We start from the raw sequence: 20,623 nt of genomic DNA, 5'->3' as shown, positions 1-20,623 counted from the left end.
CAGTGATTCAACTCCTTCCATTCCAGCAAAAACTATTTTCAAAAGCTTTTTAGATATCAGTTTCATCATCTGAATTCCTCAGCTTTTCCATTTCTGATCCAAAGTTCCCTTTTCCCAAATAATTTACCACCAAACCACTGCCGGGACACATGCCAGACAGCTGTTAAGCAGCACCCCTTTGGTTTCCTCGTGTTCGCTGTGACACCGCTCTCTACCGTCCTGCCAGGACCTCACTGCCAAACTCTTCTTCGCCTTTGAGAAGTAAGCAGAGCCCACGAGGGCAGCCCAGCTCCATTGCTGGATCATAGCAAAGGCCTCCCTTCTCCGCCTGAGCTGGCCCTACTGCTATTACTGAAACCATTTCTCAGGGTTAGCCCTTTGATTTCATCATTCTTATCCACTGAGCTCCCTGCATTGCTTATTTTGGGTTCCTAATTATTTGACACCAACCCAATGCCTTCTGCTAGATTACCTGAACCAGGTAAATTATTCCCTCAGCTACAAATCTCTTTTCTCCAGGCTTCTTCCTTCTACACGTTACACCCAATGTTTCCCAACACACAAGAACTTTCGCCTCATTCAAAAGGTCACAATAGAAGTATACTACCTCAAAGAAATCTACCCAAATTAACGTAGGGTTAAGGGTACAAGAGGACAGAAAAGTCAGGCTAAAGTGCTCAAAACGTAGTTGGCAATTTTCCTATGACCTACAGTTTAAAAAAAGAAAACTTTTTTTAGAAGAAAGGTATCCATTTGGTCGCCCACTGCCAATTCCCACATAGCACAGATGACGTTCTGTTTTCTGTGATATTTAATATATCGCTTGACCTGCAAAAGTTAAAAATCAACAGGATGATGTAAAAGAAATCTCCTGAATTCTAAACGTACTGGTGTCGCTGGGCAGAGGTATAACTCATGTTATCATTCACGATGTATGAGCAAAAAAAAAAAAAGAGTGGCTCTCTCCTGCCCCTTCCCCCTAGCTCTCTGAGGAAAAGGAACTCTCCCAGGGTAACAATGCTAAAGAATGAAGGTGAGCCCCTCAATAACTGCCCCCACAAACTTTGTGAGGTCTCAGTCTCAAATGGCTCCAAACACAGCTGAGCTATAGTCATCTACGTACCCTGTCCTGTAATTTTTACCATTGTTCAGCTCATGGAAAAGTGCCTCAAAAAGTGCTAAGAAATGCTATCTCGCAAACACTGTCCTCCCTAAATCAAAGGCCCACCTCTGAAGTGGAACGAAAGCACCTCCCTTCCTCGCACCCCCCGCGTCTCTTTTTTGGCTGAAACACACAGTTAACTTCTTAAAAAAAACAAACAAACAAACCACCTTGACTTCTTTGGCTTAAACTGGAAACTCTCTGATTACACTGAATTCAAGCACTCGCATACACTAATAAGTAGTGATGTAAAACTTTCCGGTCAAGTTAAGAAAAACGGTAGAAAAATGAAAGGGCAATGAATTGCCATCCCAGTCATTTGTGGTGGCTGTAAAACTGGTGGTCTGGATGTTTTCTACCAAACACAAGAGCCTGAGACGTTATGGACGTGATTCAGCTACTGACATCCAAAAGCTAGCAGATTCCGTAAAACAATCACTCATTTCTAAGACTGCCCACTGACACAAAAGACTGTCATAAAATTTAGCAATCCTGAAGTTTCTGTATGCCTAAAAGACAACTAAATATTTGCTTTAAAAAACTGTCTAGGCCCAGAGATATCATCACTGGGTTTAATAAACTTTCGGTGTAATAAATACTGAAACAGCTCAAATAATTCTCCAAAAGAAACCAGACACAGGCACGCTCTGCCTCCTGGGAGCAGCCCTTGTCTTTCCCTTCCCCCTCTTCTTCCCCCACAGGCAGGCATCTCCGAAACTCTAAGGGACCCCACGAGACTCGCCACTAGGGGAGCAATGGGCAGCGATAGCTCGTCCCAGCCTAACCCCTTGAACCAGTCCCCCAGGCCGTCTTTTATCTGAATTCCCAGCGAGCTGACAGCAGCCCCGCCTTGACTCACTTCTTTCCCGAGACATTTCTAGGGAGCCAGGGCAGCCCCACCTAGGTCTCTCCTGTTGCTTCTTCTATTCTAGGCCCTTTCTTGTTTCACTGTCCCAGCTTTAACAAACATTCGCAAAATAAAAATTTAAAAAGAAAGAAAGAAACCAGACCCAGGGTAACTGATTTTGTTTTCAGAATCACAACCCTCAAATCCACTAAAAAAAAGGGGGGGGGAATAGTTTAAAGAATGCTTTGTTTGGAAAGAAGCTATGACAAAAACAAGCCAATGAATCAACTAAACGACAGCCGACAGTTCAACCTTTCCTACTTGTTGAGAAAATGTTGACAGAGTAAACAAGGCGTGTGTCCCAGAACTAAATGTATTGCACAAACAAAGTGCAGTTATTCCGACCAGTGCCATCGGTTGGGTTGTATTTAGCCCCTATCAAATCAGTCAACTGAAACATGTGAAAAAAAATTCATTTAACCAGGTGTTCCCACTAAATTGATAGCAATACACAGTTCTGTTTTTGTGTGTTTGTTTTGTTTTGTTTTTATAATACAGGAAGCAAACAATTGCCAGAAAAGTTAATTACTGCTACTGCTTGAAACAACTTAATGAATTGGTTGGACAGCAAGCAAGTTGAATCAGAGAACTGTTTTGATGTTGAAAAACTGTTTTCAAACAACAAAAAGGTAGACTTCCCCTACTCTATATTAAACATTGCTTACCTGTATCTTACTTAAAAAGCTACCCAATAGTTAATAACTTGCTCCTGTAATTGACATGTAACTGTCAATCATTAATTTCTTGCAATCTACCACTGAGAACATATCACTTCCTCATAAATCTTTATTTAGAAATTACAATTACAGAAAGCCATGCTACTGAAAACTGGTATTTCTGCTTTTCTTTAATAAAGATTGAGCCAGCCTTCTTTTTACAACTTTAGCAGCAAAGAAATTTACAGCTACACCCGAAACTCAAATCTATGATCAATTTATTCATCTTAACATGACACTCCTAGTTTTATTTTCTTTGGTACTGGTTTTCTAGTTTTTTTTTGAAACCACTATTTCTTGTAGACGTTGTTTTATAAACTGACATAGCACACTTGTGTAAAAGATAGTTCATTTTCTCACTGTTTTTCTCTGGTACTTATGAATCTGAAATACTTCAATTGAGAAGCCACATAAGTAGAGTTCATCAGCATTTCAAACGAGCAGAAATTAGTATTCAGAACTTGTACCAAAGTACACTTTCACACCTTCACCTTTAACACATCCTTACACTCCTAGAAAGAATTCAGTTTTAAAAATGCAAACCCACTTCTGGGACCTACTTAAAGTATGCACTTGACTCTTTGTATAATTAAACTGAAGATAAAAGCTTCCAGAATTTTAAGGTACAGAAAGGATGCCAATGCATCAAAGTTTTAAAAGTCTTCTTGAGAGAGGGGGAAAAAGAAGGAAGCTGATGCATCAACATGGAAAAGAAAAAACAAAACTTTTAAAGCAAAGTGAGAAAGAAATAATTTGCCACCTGTAAGGCTATCATTTTTCATTTCCACTTTAAGATTAAGGGCGCCTCATCATCTTCAGCTATCCCATTTCAAACACTCACTCAGAGCACTCCGATTTCTCCACGGCCCTTTCCTCTCCCCCAACCCGGAGCTGAGGCAGCAGCAGCGGCACTAGATGACAGCACCCTCCACTAGGGGGTGTAGCAGGGCGGCTGCTACACTGGGGGCTTCCTCAGGCCTTGGCCTAACACCTTCCCCGGCTGGAACAGCTTCACCCAGGCAGGTGAAGCCAGAGCTTCTTTCCACCTTCCCCAAAACGCACTTCCCTTCAACAGTGCTCCCTGATACACAGGCCTGCACAGTCTGTTCGGGTCCAGGAACCGGCGACGAGACATTGCACGCAGATTAGATAAACTACAGGTACATAGTGTTAATATTACTCAATTACCTTGGCATCGAACTGAAACAATGACCTAACTCTCCACCTTTACTCCCTGCAATCAAGTCTCTCTTCTACCCTTTGCTCAGGGCGGTATGCTTTTTTATTCAAAAGCCAGTTGTTTTTCTAAAAAAGGAACATTTTCTGAAGGGCTCTAAGTCCAGCTTGAAGTTCAAGCTATCTCAAAGCCACCCCAAAACCTACTCAGCTGCCACATAACGGTCTTTGCTCGTAAAAGTATCCTGACTGCCCTTCTTCCACACCTCATTTGAAACTGCTTCTGATGTCCACTGGCACAGTCTCTTTTACTGTTTTTCTTTTCCCACAGAAGCAATGTGTGTTCGATGCAAAAACTAAAAAAAAAAAAAAAGCCAAGGATAAACAAAATTATTCTGGAAACCCACCATCCAGAGATAATCACTGATCACATATTTGTGTATACACTGGCATTACTATTTTTTATACACACACTCACATATGTTTAAAACAAAAATAGGCTCACATGGTACACTGTCTTGTATCCTGCTTTTTGCATTTCAAAAAAATACCAAATTTTTTTCCTTATCAATACCATCCGAAAAAGTTATTTTTAATGGCTATTTGCAATTTACTCTTTCGAAAACCCCCGGGAGCCCTCGAAGTCCTTCCGTCTTTCCTACTTTCCTGCCCCCGCACCTCCACTGTGAGCACAGCACACCACGGCAGGCAACGGCAGCCCTTCCTCGGTGGGCATCACTCAACGCTTTTGGACCACTAGCCCTGCTGCACTTGTTTCTCAGAGCCGTGATTCCACGTGTGTCCTGCGCATCTGTGAGCTGACGGTGAATCAGTCACTGGCTCCGCCCCCCAGGCGCCGGGGCGGGGCCACGCTGCCACCTCGGCAACCACGTGCCCGTCCCCCTCACAGTCCACCACGCAGAATCCGAAACGATAACGACTCCAAACAAAGTCTGAGTCGTACACGGTGTTTTTCCCAAAGCGATGACTTCACTGTGTCTTTAAGAATTACTGAACATTAAGTTATTTAAACGTGTTTCTCTCTTTTGGTGCTCCCTTCTCATCACTCAAACACACTTCGATTGCCTGGTGACTGTGTCCCCGGGACCGAGCCAGGACTAGGTTTTGTTCTACCGAGTAGCCTGAGGGTAAATTCAGATTGTAAAGTCCACGCACAGTCCAAATCCCATGGCTGGGTGCGAAGGCAGAGTCCGGTGAGCACCTTTTCAACAAGAGAATATTAACGACCCGCTCAAAGCTGTGCTGTTCACAGGGCATCACTGGCGAGTGCTTTCTGCTCTGTGCGAAGCTGGTATTGGCTGTGCTTTCTTTAGTCTGATGAGCAAACATCAAGACCTGCACTGAGTGATTTTATAGGAGAATTTCAAGGGACACATCCAGCAAATCTTCATATGTCAACTAAGAGAGATGATTATGATTCAAAAAAATTAAATGTCAACACACTAAAGATATTGATAGTGGTTAAGAGTCTGGGCTCGCAAGTCAAACTGCTTTGGCTTCAGTTCTAATTTTCACCAGCCGAGGGATCTATGCCTCCGTATCTCTGTTTCGTCGGGAAAAGATGCCTCCTTCATGGAGCTATTGTGAGGATTAAATGACATAATGCATATAAAGTGCTTAGGGCAGTGGACTGCACCTTCAATAAATAGTAGCTAATTATCATCATTATTTTTCATTATTATACGTTTTTTCATGAAAGATTCAAAGCCTAACTTTCCGTTTCCTCCTCCCTTACTAAGGAATATACTATATCACAGAATCACAAAAATATTATACATGGTGCCCTGGCCAGGTGGCTCAGCTGGTTGGAGCGTCATCCCATAAACCAGAAGGTTGCAGTTTCAATCCCCTGTCAGGCCACATACCTAGGTTGCGGGTTTGATTCCTGGTTGGGGCACAAATGGAAAACAACCAATCAATGCTTGTCTCTCACATTCAAGTCTCTCTCTCTGTCTCTTTCTCAAATCAGTAAGCATATGGTCCGGGTGATGATGTTTTTTAATTTAAAAAAATAGTGGACATTGCTGTACAGAACCCACCCGTGGCTTATAATGTTCAGATCAACTGTTTTGTTCCAGTTTTCTCTAAAAATCAATTGAGTGCTCACTTCGGAGGCACGAAAACTAAAGTTGGGCCGATACAGAGATTAGCCCTGTGCCCAGGCAAGGGCGACCCACGAATTCGTGAAGCACTCCATATTTCTGTCTCTCTGAAAACCAGCAAATGCACTCTTTACTAATCTTTGGTCGATTGAAATGTTTCTTCCTAATGAGAAAGCACCTTTGTCATTTAAAAAATCAATTTAAGTTTAATATTTACATTTGATACAACTTACTCATCTTACTTATAATTAAACTGCCTGCATGCGATAAAGTATATACACACACTAAATGGAGCCTGCATATACTGGACAACACAGGTCTTGAGGAAACCACAGAGTTTTAAAAAAGAAAATGAGCCCTGGCTGGCATAGCTCAGTGGATTGAGTGCGGGCCTGCGAACCAGAGTATCGCAGTTCGATTCCCAGTCAGGGCACATGCCTGGGTTGCAAGCCAGTTCCCATCGGGGACAGACAGGAAGCAACCATACATTGATACTTCTCTCTATCTCTCTCTCTCTCCTTCCCTTTCCCTCTAAAGATAAGTAAATAAATAAAATCTTTAAAAAAAAAGAAAATGAAAGCTGGAATAGGAAGTAGCTCTGATACTGTTGTTAAAGTTGAATATCCTATCTGATGCATCTTTCCACTTTAACGGATATGCAAATAACATCTTTACAATCAGCAAATGAAACAGACTACCTTAAACCATACTGTCAGGTTTATCGTGAACTGAAGTCTAGGTCTACCCAACCAGACAGGTATGCATTAGAAAGGTAGAATTCATCCTGAATTTGCCTACAGTTATTTTGAAACCCTATAATCTAGAAATACTAGAGTTGAAGAGTTTTCTTTTTTCTACTTAAAGAGTACTGGGAAGTTATTATTAAAATGCTTTATTAATTCTTTGTTATCTAAAAGATAGAAGAAAGTGGCAGATACAATGAAGAAAAGAGTTGGCCAGCCTTTAGACCCTGGGACCACCTACTAATTTGGCTTCCTTGATTATAGGCGTAACAGTCTGCTTTAGTCTGGGGAGAATACTCTGCGTGATGATGAAAGACACTTATTTCCCCACTATATGTTCATTTGGCTCTATTACTTAACTATATTGTTTATACAAGCCTTACCAGGAATATGAATAGCTTATCCAAATAGCCACTCATCAGCCCAAAACAAACAAATAAACAACCACACACTACTTCTTCAAAGAACTAGAGTTCCATAAATCCATAAGTCCTCCAAAATATATAAAACTTAAACTTAAAGGAAAGGAGAATTACCACCCATTCTATGGATCATTGATGCCACTTCAAGCAAAAAGAATAGGCTCCATTTATATGTACTTGTCTCATATTATTTCTTTGTAAAACCCCAGGAGATAGACGTTCATACGTTAGTCTAGAAAACCGCAGCTCCGAGAGGTTCAGTAATACGCCCAAGCTAGAGTTAGTAAGTAAAGACAAAGGACTTGAATTCATGACTTTCTGACCAAACAGCTAATGAGGCAGAGGACACTACCGGCAATTCTTTGTGTTATGATAACTGTACACCAGTGTTAGTGACAATGGAGGCCAAGGAATACAGAACCAAGGTCCTTCTAGTACTCCCTCCCAACTCTGCTCACGCCCAACGCTGGAATCCAGTAAACTGGATTCAAGTTATTATTTTTTTTACATAGTTGATTGCTCAAGAATGAAAACAACTCCTTTATGGGTCTCATCCCCAAATCACAGGTAAACTGTCTGCATTATCTTCTATTGATTAGTAGATGAGCAAATACTACCAAAAGACCCAGAAATGTAATGATATCATACCTGCCCTTTTCACACTAATAAGTACCATAGAAGTGCAGAAGAGACCACTTGTATCGTTGGCACCCACACCCCAAAATGCCCTTAACTTTATAATACCTTCCTGCACTTACACATGAAGGTCACCCTTAACTAGTCTATGAACGTTTGATACTATTCCCCACTTAATATTATTCAAAGTGTAGGTGTTCACTAAATACATGTTAAAAGGAATGAACAAAACAAGGATGAGTTCAACCTTAAAGAGCAAGTCGGATTTGGAGAGACAGGGAATAAAAATGGGGGAAGGGTATTTTAACAACGTGTATGGTGACCAGGCTGGAAACTGCTTGGACAATGAAGACAGCTGTGAGCTAATTCTTTTGACCAAGCACCCAAACCAGGGAAGATCTGGAATTCCTGCGTAGGGGACTGGGGGGTTCATTTTCTGAATTAGGCCAATTGTTCTTAAACATTTCTCTTCAATACAGAGAAACTGTTTGTTTACATGGACTGTTCTATGAATCCCGATATGTAAAACAGGTGTAAGCAGTCCAGGTTAAGGCCGCCTGAGCCCACTCAGCACCCGCCTTACCTGACTTGAGAAGACCCAGAAACTCTTCACTGGAGCACAGCTTGAAAATCACTGACTTAGCTGGCTGGTGTGGCTTGGTGGATCAAATGCCGGCCTGCAAACCAAGAAGGCACCGGTTTGATTTCCAGTCAGGTTACGTGTCTGGGTTGTGCGCCAGGTCCCTACTAGGGGGTGTGCGAGAGGCAACCACACACTGATGTTTCTCTCCTTCTCTTCCTCCCTCCCTTCCCCTCTCCCTAGAAATTAATAAATAAAGTCTGTTAAGAAAAGAAAAAAGTCTGGAAAGACAGATCCTAAGTGCTGAGAGCACTGGCCTCTGGAGAATTGGGTCGGCCTACCTTGGTAGGGTAAAGAAAAACCTGAAATGCAATTTTCACTTTTTAAGTCCTGCATATTTTTATATTATTGAGCTTTTGTTTATCCTGAGCACTTTTTATTTTTTAATTTAAAAAGAAACAAGAAAACATTGCTCTAAAAAAGCATTTTAATAGTTAAATTTCTCACGTGGATTGCCAGCCACATTTTAATGAGTCACTTCCCTATAGCAGGACATTTTCTTGACTACATTACATTGCAATGAAAATGAAAATCTTCAAGCAAAATATTTTCCCATCTCTGAAATTATTTCCTTAGGGTGAATTTATAAAAGTCAGTTTCAGTTTAAGTTCTATGAGGCACAGCTTAAAATAGGACTCTGTAAACATAAAAATATAAAATGTAATGAGTTTTAAAAGCCATCCTCTATTAGCAAATTTTGATTCCAGCATTTGTGTTGCAGATACATAAAACCTAATTTACAAAACTAATTAGCAAAGTTCCACACCTCAAAAATGCATTAAAAAGAAATTTGATTCAGAAATTGAAATCGCCCTACCTTTCATGAATTTTTCATAACTTCTCTTGCCACTTATCAAAACCATACCCTGGGAGAATTCCTCTTTCACAGATGGGTTTCACGATCTAATTCTGTGAAGTCACAGTACTGTGACTGTATAATCATTCTCTGGCAACAAGCTGACATCATTAAATTCTTATTTGTCAGTTCTCCGGGGTGTACAGATGTTCTATTTTTACTTCTTTTAAGATCTAAATCTAGTTCCCTGTACCTCTCCATTAATCTCATATAAGCGATACATTTTAATCTGATTTATTCCCTTTGTCCCCAGCCATCTTTATAAAACCAATTTTTGGTGATGGCTCAGAGAATACCTTTCTGTTCAAACAAAATATAAATGACAGCTGGGTTGCCTCCTCCCATGACCAATCTCTGAGTGCCCTGTACTCCTAAGGAGGAGGCACTCCAAAATCAAAAAGTTTGATGTTTGCCCTGGCTGATGAGGATGGCTCAGTGGGTTGATGCCAGTCCGTGAACCAAAAGGTCGCCAGTTCAATTTCTAGTCAGGGAACATTCCTAGGTTGAGGGCCGGGTCACCAGCAGGGCGTCCACAGGAGGCAACCACACACTGATGTTTCTCTACCTCTCTGCTTCCCTTCCCTTCTCTCTAAAAATAAATAATTTTTTTAAAGTTTGATGTTCTTTTTCTTATCTTTACTACTGTCTTAACATAAGATTATTTTTTGTTAAATTTTTAAATAACTGAATGTGGTTCTATCACATGATTTCAACTAAAAGGAAAGAATTCCTAATGAAACCTTTTTTTTTCAAAAGCAACATCCAGGTCATGTCGCTGCTATGCAACAGTTCTCCTATTAAGGGTATTTGTACTCTATCAACAAAGATTTGCTTAGTCTCTGCTGGGTGCCAACCACTTTGCTAACACAAAGGAAAGGTCTGCTGTCATAGATCTTTCTGTTCAAAGACACTTAGGCAAACAAGGAATCTTTATGAAATGGAAAGGTTCAGTACAAAAAAACAGTGTAACGACTTTTTATAAAAAGAGATTAGAACCGATTTTGGAATCCCTGTAACACTGGACCAAGAAATCTCAGGTTGATATTTGAAAAACCAGGCATTCAAAGGAATATGTAGAAAATACAAATCTAATCAGGCCCTGATTAAAACTTTTCAATGCCTTGTCAGCTCCTCTAAGATAAATCCAAATCTTTAATGAGGTTAACGAAATCCTACGCAATCGCATAAGCACCCCCACCTACCCTGCGGTCACACCGGACTTCAGTTTCCTCCACTATAGGGATTTCTAACTGTATAGCGCACCATCTAGCAAGCATCTGTGTGCACCCCATTCAACTGACTTCACAATCTACTGGTAGGTGCCTGGTGCCTGCAGCTGGAAAAATGCTACTTTAATCTCACCTATAGGTGGAAACTCTAAAAAAAAAGGTAAAGAAAAATGCTACTTTAGTTGACAACACTCTCACACTTCTTGGCCTTTCCACCTGTTCTTTTTTGCCTGAAACACCCTGGCTCTGCCTTGCTCTTCCCTCTTCCCTGGCTACCTCATATTCTACTTTACGATCTTAGCGCTGACCCTCTTAGATTAATTACTTCCGCCTCCTCTGTGCTCCCAAAGTATTCCATGCCTTCTCACTTTCACTGTGCTTTCCTGGACTTGGACTTGTCGTTCCAGGCTGCAAACTCCATGAGAACAAGTTTGCCCACTGATGAATTCCGAAGGCCTGGCCTAGTGACTGTCATATATTAGATATAACATATATTGAAGGAGTAAAACAAGAAAATGGACTTGAATAACCTATCTTTAACCACACAATGAAATGATCACCCACTTAAAAACTGTTTAGCTATTTCCATGGAGAACAAGGTCTCAGTTTTAATTTTATAGGCAGTGATTAAGTTCTTAAGCTAGGCTACAAAACACTACTACCCACAGCATAGCTGATGCTAGAGAGCTGGTTCTTTTCCTCTCTGCAAAGACGAGAGCACTGAGGACTGAAGGGACACCTTCTCTTTCTCTTCACCCCAGCAGTGGTTCCTCCTCCAGGTAAGTGATTTACCTAGTGGCTAAAATAGGGATAAAGGTCAGTGCTCCAGTAAGCCCCACCCCTGAGCTTTCACTGGCTTCCTTGGATTTGCACGCTTTCAGCAGGAGAAAGTTGTCCTTTCTAGTCCGACTCCTATAAGATAAACTCGCTGCCATGGGACTTTCCCTCCCTGCAGGAGGCGAGACCGGCAGTGTGTTTGGTGCTGCAGTTTTGAGTGGGGAGGCAAACTGAGAAGGAATAGAGTCCTAAACTAACTTCTCCTACCCAGCTGTATCAGGAATGACAAGGAAACTGAATTTTAATGCTTTAATCCTCACCTGGCTTCTTGAATTTGATCTCATTGTGACCAAAATCTAGAGAGAGGGGTGTCATGAGCGCACTGAGAACCTTCAACATGAACAATAGTAATCCCAGTCCGATTCTGGGTCCTAGGAGAGTAGGCAGGGAGGAGCAGGGTGGAGGAAATGGAACAGGAGGGAGACGGAATGAAGGACAAGAAGGGCTCTGCCACTTTTCCTGTTGAGAGCTTTTTCTTGGGCAAAAATGTCTGAGTAAGTTGAATTTGTCTTATACCCTGCAACCATCCCTTCTAGATTGTTTCTCATTCATGCTTCTCTTTTTAAAGATTTTATTTATTTATTTATTTGTTTATTTATTTATTTATTTATTTATTTATTATAGAGATGGGGGAGAGAGAAGGAGAAGGAGAAAAACATCAATGTGTGGTTGCCTCCCACGCACCCCCCTGAGAAGCCGCCTGCAACCCAGGCATGTGCCCTAGACTGGGAATTGAACCTGGGGCCCCTTGGCTCACTCAATCCACTGAGCCCCACCAGCCCGGGCCGTGCTTCTCTTTTTTCATCCTCCAGACCCCCTATGCTGTCCAAAGATCTCCCTTCTCAACACGCACCCATTTAGAACTAGAGCAAGTATTACCCAAACCTCCAACATGTTCCACGATCCCATACTATTCACCTCTCCTAACCCCCCTCAAGTCCAGAGTCGCACTTCCTCAGGGCAGGTGATCAAGGGAAAAGCAATGATTTCATCGTCCACTCACCTTAGACAGATGATCTGACGGAGAGTCCTCGCTTTTGAACCCTACTGGATACATTTTGTATTTTACTTTACAGTTATGGAAATCTAACTACAGTAATTTCAGAGAAATGAGGAGGCGTGCCTAGAAGTCTGCCATAATGGAGGTAGGCCCACTCCGACCAGCTTTTTCCAGGGCTCACATCCCTGCAGTTATTCCTACTGCCCTCTCCAGGGGACAGGAAAGGCCAACTGGAGGACGCACTGGTAGCTACAAGGTATTTTACGTCCCTTGGGTAAGTCAGGAACAATACTAGGTTGGATAGGTTATATTTATGTTCGTTAACATTCCATTGGTTAAAAGAAATGAACAAAATAATACTCAACTTATATACTGAAATTACTAGCCTCGTTCTACTAATGGAGTCACTGAGGCATAAATGGGTTAAATGTTGCCATTGTGTTACACTTTGGTAGTTGAAGTGAAGGGCTTAAGAAGTACAAATTGGTCCTCACAGAACAGTCATGGGGATGTCAAGTACAGCGTAGGGAATATAGTAGCCAAAGAACATACATACGTGACCCATGGACAACAGTGTGGGGATTGCCTGAGAAAGTGCAGGGGGGCAAAGGGGAGAAAATGGGGACAACTGTGATAGCATAAACAATAAAAAAAAATTTTAATTTCAAAAAAGTTTATTTGAGCACTGAGACAGTGGTGAGGAGCAAGGTCTCAAATGCTCCCTCACGCACACTTTTAATAAGTTACTTATCTATTATTTCCACTTGGAAATCTTTCATTTTATTTGCTATAACATTTCCGAAATTTGGTAGAACAGTCCTATTAGAGTAATATAAAAATGGGCCTGAATTCCAGGTCATTGCGATTGTCATGCCTTTTTAGGGGTTTTTGCAATGAAGGGCCTGAATCTCATGCTGAACTTGTGTTCACTCAGACCGCAGAGTAAGCATAGCACCCATTCAGGGGTAAGTGGCTCTAACTTCAGCGCCATTAAAAATATTTATTTGCCACCACATGGAAATGTAATTACAATGAAGACTACACAAACTTAGGAAACATAGGATCTTCCACTTTGTGTGAGAAGCATGTCAAGTTTTAATTAATAGGTGACCTTTAACTTTTATTAGTTTGTTTGGCTAGCCACCAAAATAAGTTCTCTGTAATTAAAATGATAACCGGGACTTTTCTCGAAGCAAGCATAGACTATATGAAAATGCCAAATATGTGTGCTCTCTCTCAACTCTGGTCATGAACACACCTTTTGTAGCTTTTCTCAAAATAGCAGAAAACAGAAAAGGGCAAGAAGATGCCCAGGAATCGACAGGGTATTTATTCTGAAAGACTTAAGTGGCACTTATTTAACTTTCCTCAGCAGAAGCATCCTGTTGCTTAATACCGTGTTAACTGTCTTTATCAGTCAGTGCTGGCCCCCAAACAAACTATTTTTTCTATAAATGAACATTATAACTCAAGAATAAAAAGAAACAAGTAACTCAATTAAAATAAGGGCAAAAGATCTGAATAGACATTTCTCCAAAGAAGATCACAAATGGACAATAAACACAGGAAATGTGCTCAAAATGATTAGTCATCAGGGAAATTCGAATCCATACCACTGCACCCCCGACTAGGACGGCTATAATGAAAATTAGCCAGTCCACACTCAGGTCAGTAACAAGTGTCGTGAGGGAGTGTAGAAACTGGAACCTCATACACTGACTGGTGGGAATGCAACATGGTACCCCTATGTGGGAAAAGTTAAATGTATATGTATACCCACGAGAAATGAAAGTACATGCCCACGTAAAAAGATCCACAAATATGCACAATGGCCAAAATGTGGAAACATCCTTAAAGTCTATCACCTGGTGACTGGATTAAAAAAAAAAAAGTGGTGTAGTGGTATACCAATAAAATGAAGTATTATCCAGCCATAAAAAAGAGCAAAGTACTGATTCATGACCCAACAGGGATGGACCTTGAAAACATTACGCTCTGTCAAAGAAGCCCACCCCCCAAAGCCACATGGTGTATGATTCCCTTTTTATGAAACTTTCAGAATTGGGAAATGCACAGACCCGGCGAGTTAGTGGTTGCCAAGGGGTGGGGCAAGGGGGGAATTAGGAGTGCCGGCTACTGGAAGCGGTTTCATTTCGGGGTGATGACAGTGTTCTGGGTGGTGGCGACAACTGCAGAACTTTGCGACTCCACTAAAAGCTACCCGTTCAAAGGATGACTTTTATAGTATGTGAAATATATCTCAACACTGTTCGATTACAGAAGGAGATTGCATATATGGGTAACAGACACGTAATGTAATATCTAACACCTACGGCTATGTAAACGAACACTTTGGGTTTGTTTTGTTTCGTTTTTTTTTTTTTTAACTGAGATATATTCCACAATATAAAGAATGAAAGAACACGGTGACTCAGAGCAAATGCCAAGCCCTGGAGCAGTGGACTTGGGGTGTGCACGAGCCTGTCTCCAAACCCCTCCACCCGCTGTCACCTCCCACCATCACTCCGCCACCACGCGCCGTCTGGCCCACCGTCCGGGCCCCGGACGACCCGCCGCGGTAGCCGGGGTCCGCCGCCCTCCCGCCCGAGGCTGGGCAGGCGCTGCCCGCCGGCCGGGAGGGGACACTGCGGCTCAGGCGGACCCCGCCGCGCGGCCGCTCCGCGCTCCCCCGGCCCTCCCGCGCCCCGGCCCCAGGGTCCCGAGCCGGGGTCCCGCCCCACCTCCCTCCGGTACCCGGGATGCCCCGGAACCCGGCGCCGCGCCCAAAGCCGAGACTTCCCCTCTGTTACCACCTGCCACGGAGCGCAGCGACGGCCGGGGCGGAGAGGGGACCCCGCCTCCTGAGACCCGCCCGAGGCACCCGGGGCGGGGAGCGGACGCGGCGTTCACCTGGCGCCCCCGCGGCGGCTGCCCTGGGCCCGCGCCTCCTCCCTGCTCGCGCGCCTCTTCGCGCCCCGCGGCCCCGCGATGACAGCCCGGAGCCCGCGCCCGCGGCCCGCTCGCTCCCGGCCGGCCGCTCCGCCCCCGCGCGGTGGCCCAGCGCAGGCGCAGGCGCGCGGCCGCCGGGGGCTGGGGCGCGGGCCGCGTGGTGTCCCGAGGCGGGGGCGGGTGTGGGGGGCAGATCCTGGTGATGTGGCCGCAGGGGCGGCGACCTGGAGCGGGAGCCGCGGAGTGGGGACCGGATGGAGATGAGGCCGGTAGAGAAGGGCTGCGGCTTCTTTCGGGCTTCCCGCTCCGTCCCCACCGACCCACGCGCAGCCACATCACCGTGTGCTTCTCGGCCCGAACCCCCGAATTCATGACTCATGGTTTCTGTTCTCAGTCCAAGGGTTAGCTGGGTTCTTCTTCCCTTCTCGCAGACTGGGATTAAAACCGAGGTACGCTTTCCGGCAGAGCAGCGCTGACACGGGAGAGAAGGAATGGACCACTGTGAGGACCATCAATATTCGGGGCACATCCCAGCATCCTCCCGATTCGGGAGAGGTGCAGAAGCAAAGTGCACGGGCGCCGTGGAGGTGGCCGGGATGCCACACTTTTCAAGTTGGCCCACACTTGTTTTTAAATCTAGGTAAAAATGAGCTAGAGTTTGCAACGTAAAACCCAGAACACATTTATTTTATTTAACAGCTATTTATTGAGCACCTTTATCCGTGACTCAGGTAACGGGCTTCGCCCCCGCGGGATATTCCACTGAAAACAAAGGCGTCAGTTCTCGGGTATCAATTCTAAGGGAGAGACTGTCATTTTAAAGATTACACAGCTAAAGACATTCTTTTCCTCTGGTTAAAGCCTCCACCAACTTATTTTCGCACCAGTGATTTAGTAGCAGCTTTTCGGTGGCTGAAGGACACCAGACCATAGGTTACCCAGTTTTCTCTTCTGCTTTTCAATCAAACTGCTTTCTGACCTTCAGCTCGGCGTGGGGTGGGGGAGTGCTTCTGTACATCTCGGCCACCTGCAGTCATGCGTTTTAAAATGGCCCACGCAGTTGTTCCTCACCCCGAAACACAATGGGAGGTGAAAGTGTAATGGTACGGAATATGGAAAACAGTGTTTTGACTGTATTTCCAGTGGCTGTGTTCTTAATGCTTTTTAATTACATTCACTCAAAAGTAATTAGCTGTTCTTGAAATTTTGCCAGAAGAGAAGTTCTGATCAGACAAGTGTCCTTCCACTGGGTCTTGCAGTGCTTGAAGATTTCTGCACAAAGTACACACCGAGGAGGCCGCCCTCTCCAGGTTTTGGAAACTGTAGCGCCTTTTTTTTTTCTAAGAGAGCCGGTGGTTCCCACTGCCCTAAATTTCATCAGCTGGCACGTGGAGGGTGACCTTCTGCTTGCTTAGGCAGTGCTTTTCATTCTGCATGCAACAACATAATGTGTATTTTTTTTAGGTATTTTTAAGCTTCAAGTTGGAATCCAAATTTAAATTAGATTTCGACCCTGAAAATAAAAGCTCAAGGTAGAAGCAGATGGAAAGATATCCCCTTCTGAAAAATCGGGTACTACGAGTATAGGAAACGTTCTTCCTTCATCCTCCGCTTGGCCACTGGCAACTTAAAATGCAAAGCAAGGGGCTTAGAATGGAGCCGGTGTGTTAATCACTGTTGAGATGATGGCTAGACAAAAGCCTAGGAGTCACGAGAGTGTGTAACGATGGGACCGTCCGCTCCACAGGGAAAGAAAGAGGAAGTGGCGTTTAATCTGAGCCTTGAAAAAAATAAGTGACTTAAATCAGAGCCTTGAAAAGGAGTAGGCCAGGCTACAAAAAGGAGGGGTGGAGAATACACTCGGAGAGGCTGAAATTGCAGTTTAGAAGGCCCTTTGGTAGGAAGGTGTGTTCAGCCAGTTCAGGCCTGGGTGGGGGGGGGGGTCGGAGAGGCCCAGGTGACTGGAGTGAGATGAACAGTTAGTTCAGCAGGAGAGGTGGGCAGGAGGGCTATGGAGGGCGATGCCCTGGACTTTGGATTTAATCCTAAAGGCAAAAAGAAGCTGCCACTGAAAAGTTGGAGAGGGTGCATCTGGACATGATCAGATGTATTGTATTGTGGGAGACATTTCTGGCTGCAGTGTGGGGAATGAATAACAAGGAGGCAACAGAGGATGTGTGCAGACCAGCTTGCAGGCAACAGAGATCGGGAGAGGATGGTGGACCGAAGAAATGGATTGGGGGTGAACTGTGAGGACTTGGACTTTGGTTGCATGTGAGGGAGAGAGAAGTGGCTCCCAGCTGTTTAGCATGAGCTTGAGAAAAATAATGTAAGCGTAGCCACTTTAAAACGGAGTCACTGCCATCCCAGATAAATTGCTTTGCAGGTCTTACTCCTCAAAACTTTGGAATTTTAAAACTGAGCAAACAAACCTTGGGAGTTGGTCTAATGTAGCATCGTATTCCAGTCAACTGTGTATTGTGATGAGGACTGAAAAATTAAAAACATTCTTGAAAATACACATTGCTATGTGAGTTTCGCTGAACCTACAGAAATTCCTCCCTCCTATTCAGGTAATTAATTATTCTCCTTCCCTTTTTCATAAACACCCCTTGACTTTGCCTCCTGATTGATCGGACCACAATTTGGATTTCTGCCTGAATCAGTGCTTCTAGAATAGTTATTCTTTGGGTAGCAAATAAATGCTGTTACCTCTCACTTTAGCCCCCCTCCTTTTTTAGGTTAATAGTATAAATATACATAGATGTATATCCCATAGGGTGATAACTACTTATGAAAATAAGAGATGTTTGGCGAGTTTGGGGGCAGGGTGGAGGAGGGACCCATAAGTTGTTTTATATAGAGTGATCCGGAGAGGTCTGGCTAGTTTGAGAAGAAAACAGTGCGGATGAAAAGAAATTCAATGAATGGTAACCTCACGGGGTGATCTAATCATAAATTCCTAATGGGGCAGGTCGTGGTGAATAATCACACCCCAGGCCTATAACTTTCTAGTGAAAGGTTTATCTTTTCCTTAAGCCTGCCTGGTCCATTGTTTCCCTGCATCTAAGTGAACACACCTTTGAAATAGCCCCTCCGAGAGAGCACATAATCTTAACCATCCTGTAACCCCATCCTACCTTCCTCCCTCCTTCCAGTACCCTTCCTTGAATTCCTTCCTTAATCTCAAGTGCATGAAAGAAACTGCAAAGTGTTACCTTCTGAAATGTTTAGCTCAGTCTGTTGAGATCTTGCCTCCAGGTGTGTCCTCTGTTTGGCTCAAATACACTTTTTGTAAAAATTTCTTCCATTGACAAGAGTGAGGGAGCAGCCATGCTCTCAGGGGCCGGCACAGCAAGCACAAAGGTCCTGAGGCAGAAGAGTGGATGTTGTGTTCAGGAGACAGCAAAGACCTGCTGTGTGGCTGGAGTGAAATGATCAGAAGGGGGGTGGCAGCAGATGCAGCAGAGAAGCAGCTGGGGGCAGGTCACGAGGCCTGCGGGCCACCGGAAGGCCCTGGGCTCTCAGTCTGAGTGAGGCAGGAACCACCGAAAGATCTGAGCAGAGGATTGGCTCTCTCTGATTTAGGCTTCAATGGGCAAGGCAGGAATCGGGAAGACCCCTGAGGGGGCTTTCACAGTAATCCAGGTGAGGGGGAGAGGGGCCCAGACCAGGGAGGTCGCAGAGGAAGTGGCTGGACTCTGAATGTTTTTGTTTGAGAACAGAGCTGACAGGCAGTATGTGCTAATGGATTGAACGAAAGGTGTGAGAGAAAGAGAGGTGTTAAGGGTGCCTCCAAAGATTTGGCTCAAGCAACTGGAAGAAACAATAGAGAAGAGAGTCAGCGATGGGTAGGTCACCCAGTGCGAGTTCACCGTGCCAAGCCCCTGCCTGTGTGACCTCCTTCAGTCCTCACAACAGTGCACTATGGTTAAGTACTGTTGTTATTCCTTGTTGACGGGTGAAGGACTGAGGCATTACTCTACCCTGTGCCTCAGAGCCCACAGCTGTAATGTGGGGATAATAACCCTACTGAGATTACCCCCGAATTGGAATCGTCCGTCAGGAAAGACAGACAACCCCATGAACACAACAATATCCAGAGCCATGGTGGGCCCAGTCTGAGGGGCTGTAGTTGTACAAAGTAGAAGCATCTACTAAAGTTTGGGGGGGGGGAGACAGGCAGGGCTAAGGGAAGACTTCTGAGACAAAGTGATGTTAGCCTGAAATCTCAAGAATCAGTAGCCAAGCTAAGATAAATTTTAGGAGGGGATGTAAAAAAGGGAGAGAGCATTTCAGGTGGAGGGAACTACTTGTGCTAAGGGTTCCCAGGGGGATGGGATTTGGAGGAATTGAAAGAATTTCAATGTTTGTATGTTGATTGGCCCCTATTAAGAGTTTTCCTCCACAAACTCTTCTCAAGGGTCCCCTATTCCTACTGTTTTTCTACTGTGTATTTCAGAAGCAGAGGTCTGCCATCCTTGGTTGCCCATCAGGTCTTCGGCGGTTCTCAACCATGACCAGGAGTCCCTGCCCCTGGACTTTGGACTTGCTGTTCTCATTAAATGGGACACTCCATTCTCCCACAGGCCTTCCCAGGTATTTCCTCTTGGCTCCCACAATAGCCAGTAAAGGGCATGATCACAGAGCTTAAAAATACCACATAGAGGGAGCGAGGAGAGGGTGAAAAAGGTGAATGAGGTACAAACTTCCAGTTATAGAAATAAGCCATGGAACTGTAGTGCGCAGCTCCGGGAGTGAAGTCGATCATAAGGTAATAACTGCATGGCAACTGGTGGTTATTAGACTCAGTGTGGTGATCACATTGTAAAGCATATAAATGGCGAATCACTAGGTTGGACACATGAGACTAATTATGTTGCATGCCAACTATACTATAATCATTTTTAAAAGAAATACTATATCCTGAGGATGTACTTATCAGTCCACATCCCTAAGAGGTCGTCAGCAGGGTCTTTATATTTCAGTCTAGCACAGTGTGATTAACCCTGAGTGGGTATCAATAATTTTACCACTGAGATGAATGAACAAATACATTTTAATTGACCTTCCTTTACTTTTAGAGGTGCTGTTACAGGCATTTTTAAAAATTAGATTTTATTAATTATGCTATTATAGGTGTGCAAACTTTTAACCTTTTCCCACCCTCCACCTAGCACCCCTAATGCCCTCAGGCAACCCCCACACCACTGTTCATGTCCATGGG

At 44.0% G+C, this 20,623-nt stretch overlaps 1 protein-coding gene across 7 annotated transcripts in view; it reads right to left on the bottom strand.

The window, feature by feature from the left end:
- SLC41A2 (solute carrier family 41 member 2) overlaps window positions 1-15,454 on the bottom strand; it is an 86,640-nt gene extending 71,186 nt beyond the window's left edge. Inside the window, exons 1-2 of one of the 7 annotated variants that reach the window (XM_037160638.2) lie at window positions 15,358-15,454; window positions 8,469-8,562 (exon numbers count right to left, since the gene is read on the bottom strand). The gene's annotated coding sequence lies outside the window, so the exon portion shown is untranslated. Of the gene's footprint in view, window positions 1-3,626; window positions 3,934-4,227; window positions 4,250-8,468; window positions 8,563-15,260; window positions 15,322-15,357 lie in introns of those variants that run through there. The other 6 variants (XM_037160639.2, XM_037160640.2, XM_037160644.2 and 3 more) reach the window with 6 other exon arrangements.
- Window positions 15,455-20,623: the final 5,169 nt, after the last annotated feature.

The sequence above is a fragment of the Artibeus jamaicensis genome, unplaced genomic scaffold, assembly GCF_021234435.1.
Source record: "Artibeus jamaicensis isolate MK-2021 breed Jamaican fruit bat unplaced genomic scaffold, CSHL_Jam_final contig_233, whole genome shotgun sequence".
Taxonomy (NCBI): Eukaryota; Metazoa; Chordata; class Mammalia; order Chiroptera; family Phyllostomidae; genus Artibeus; species Artibeus jamaicensis.
This window is presented reverse-complemented; position numbering and strand designations above follow the sequence as displayed.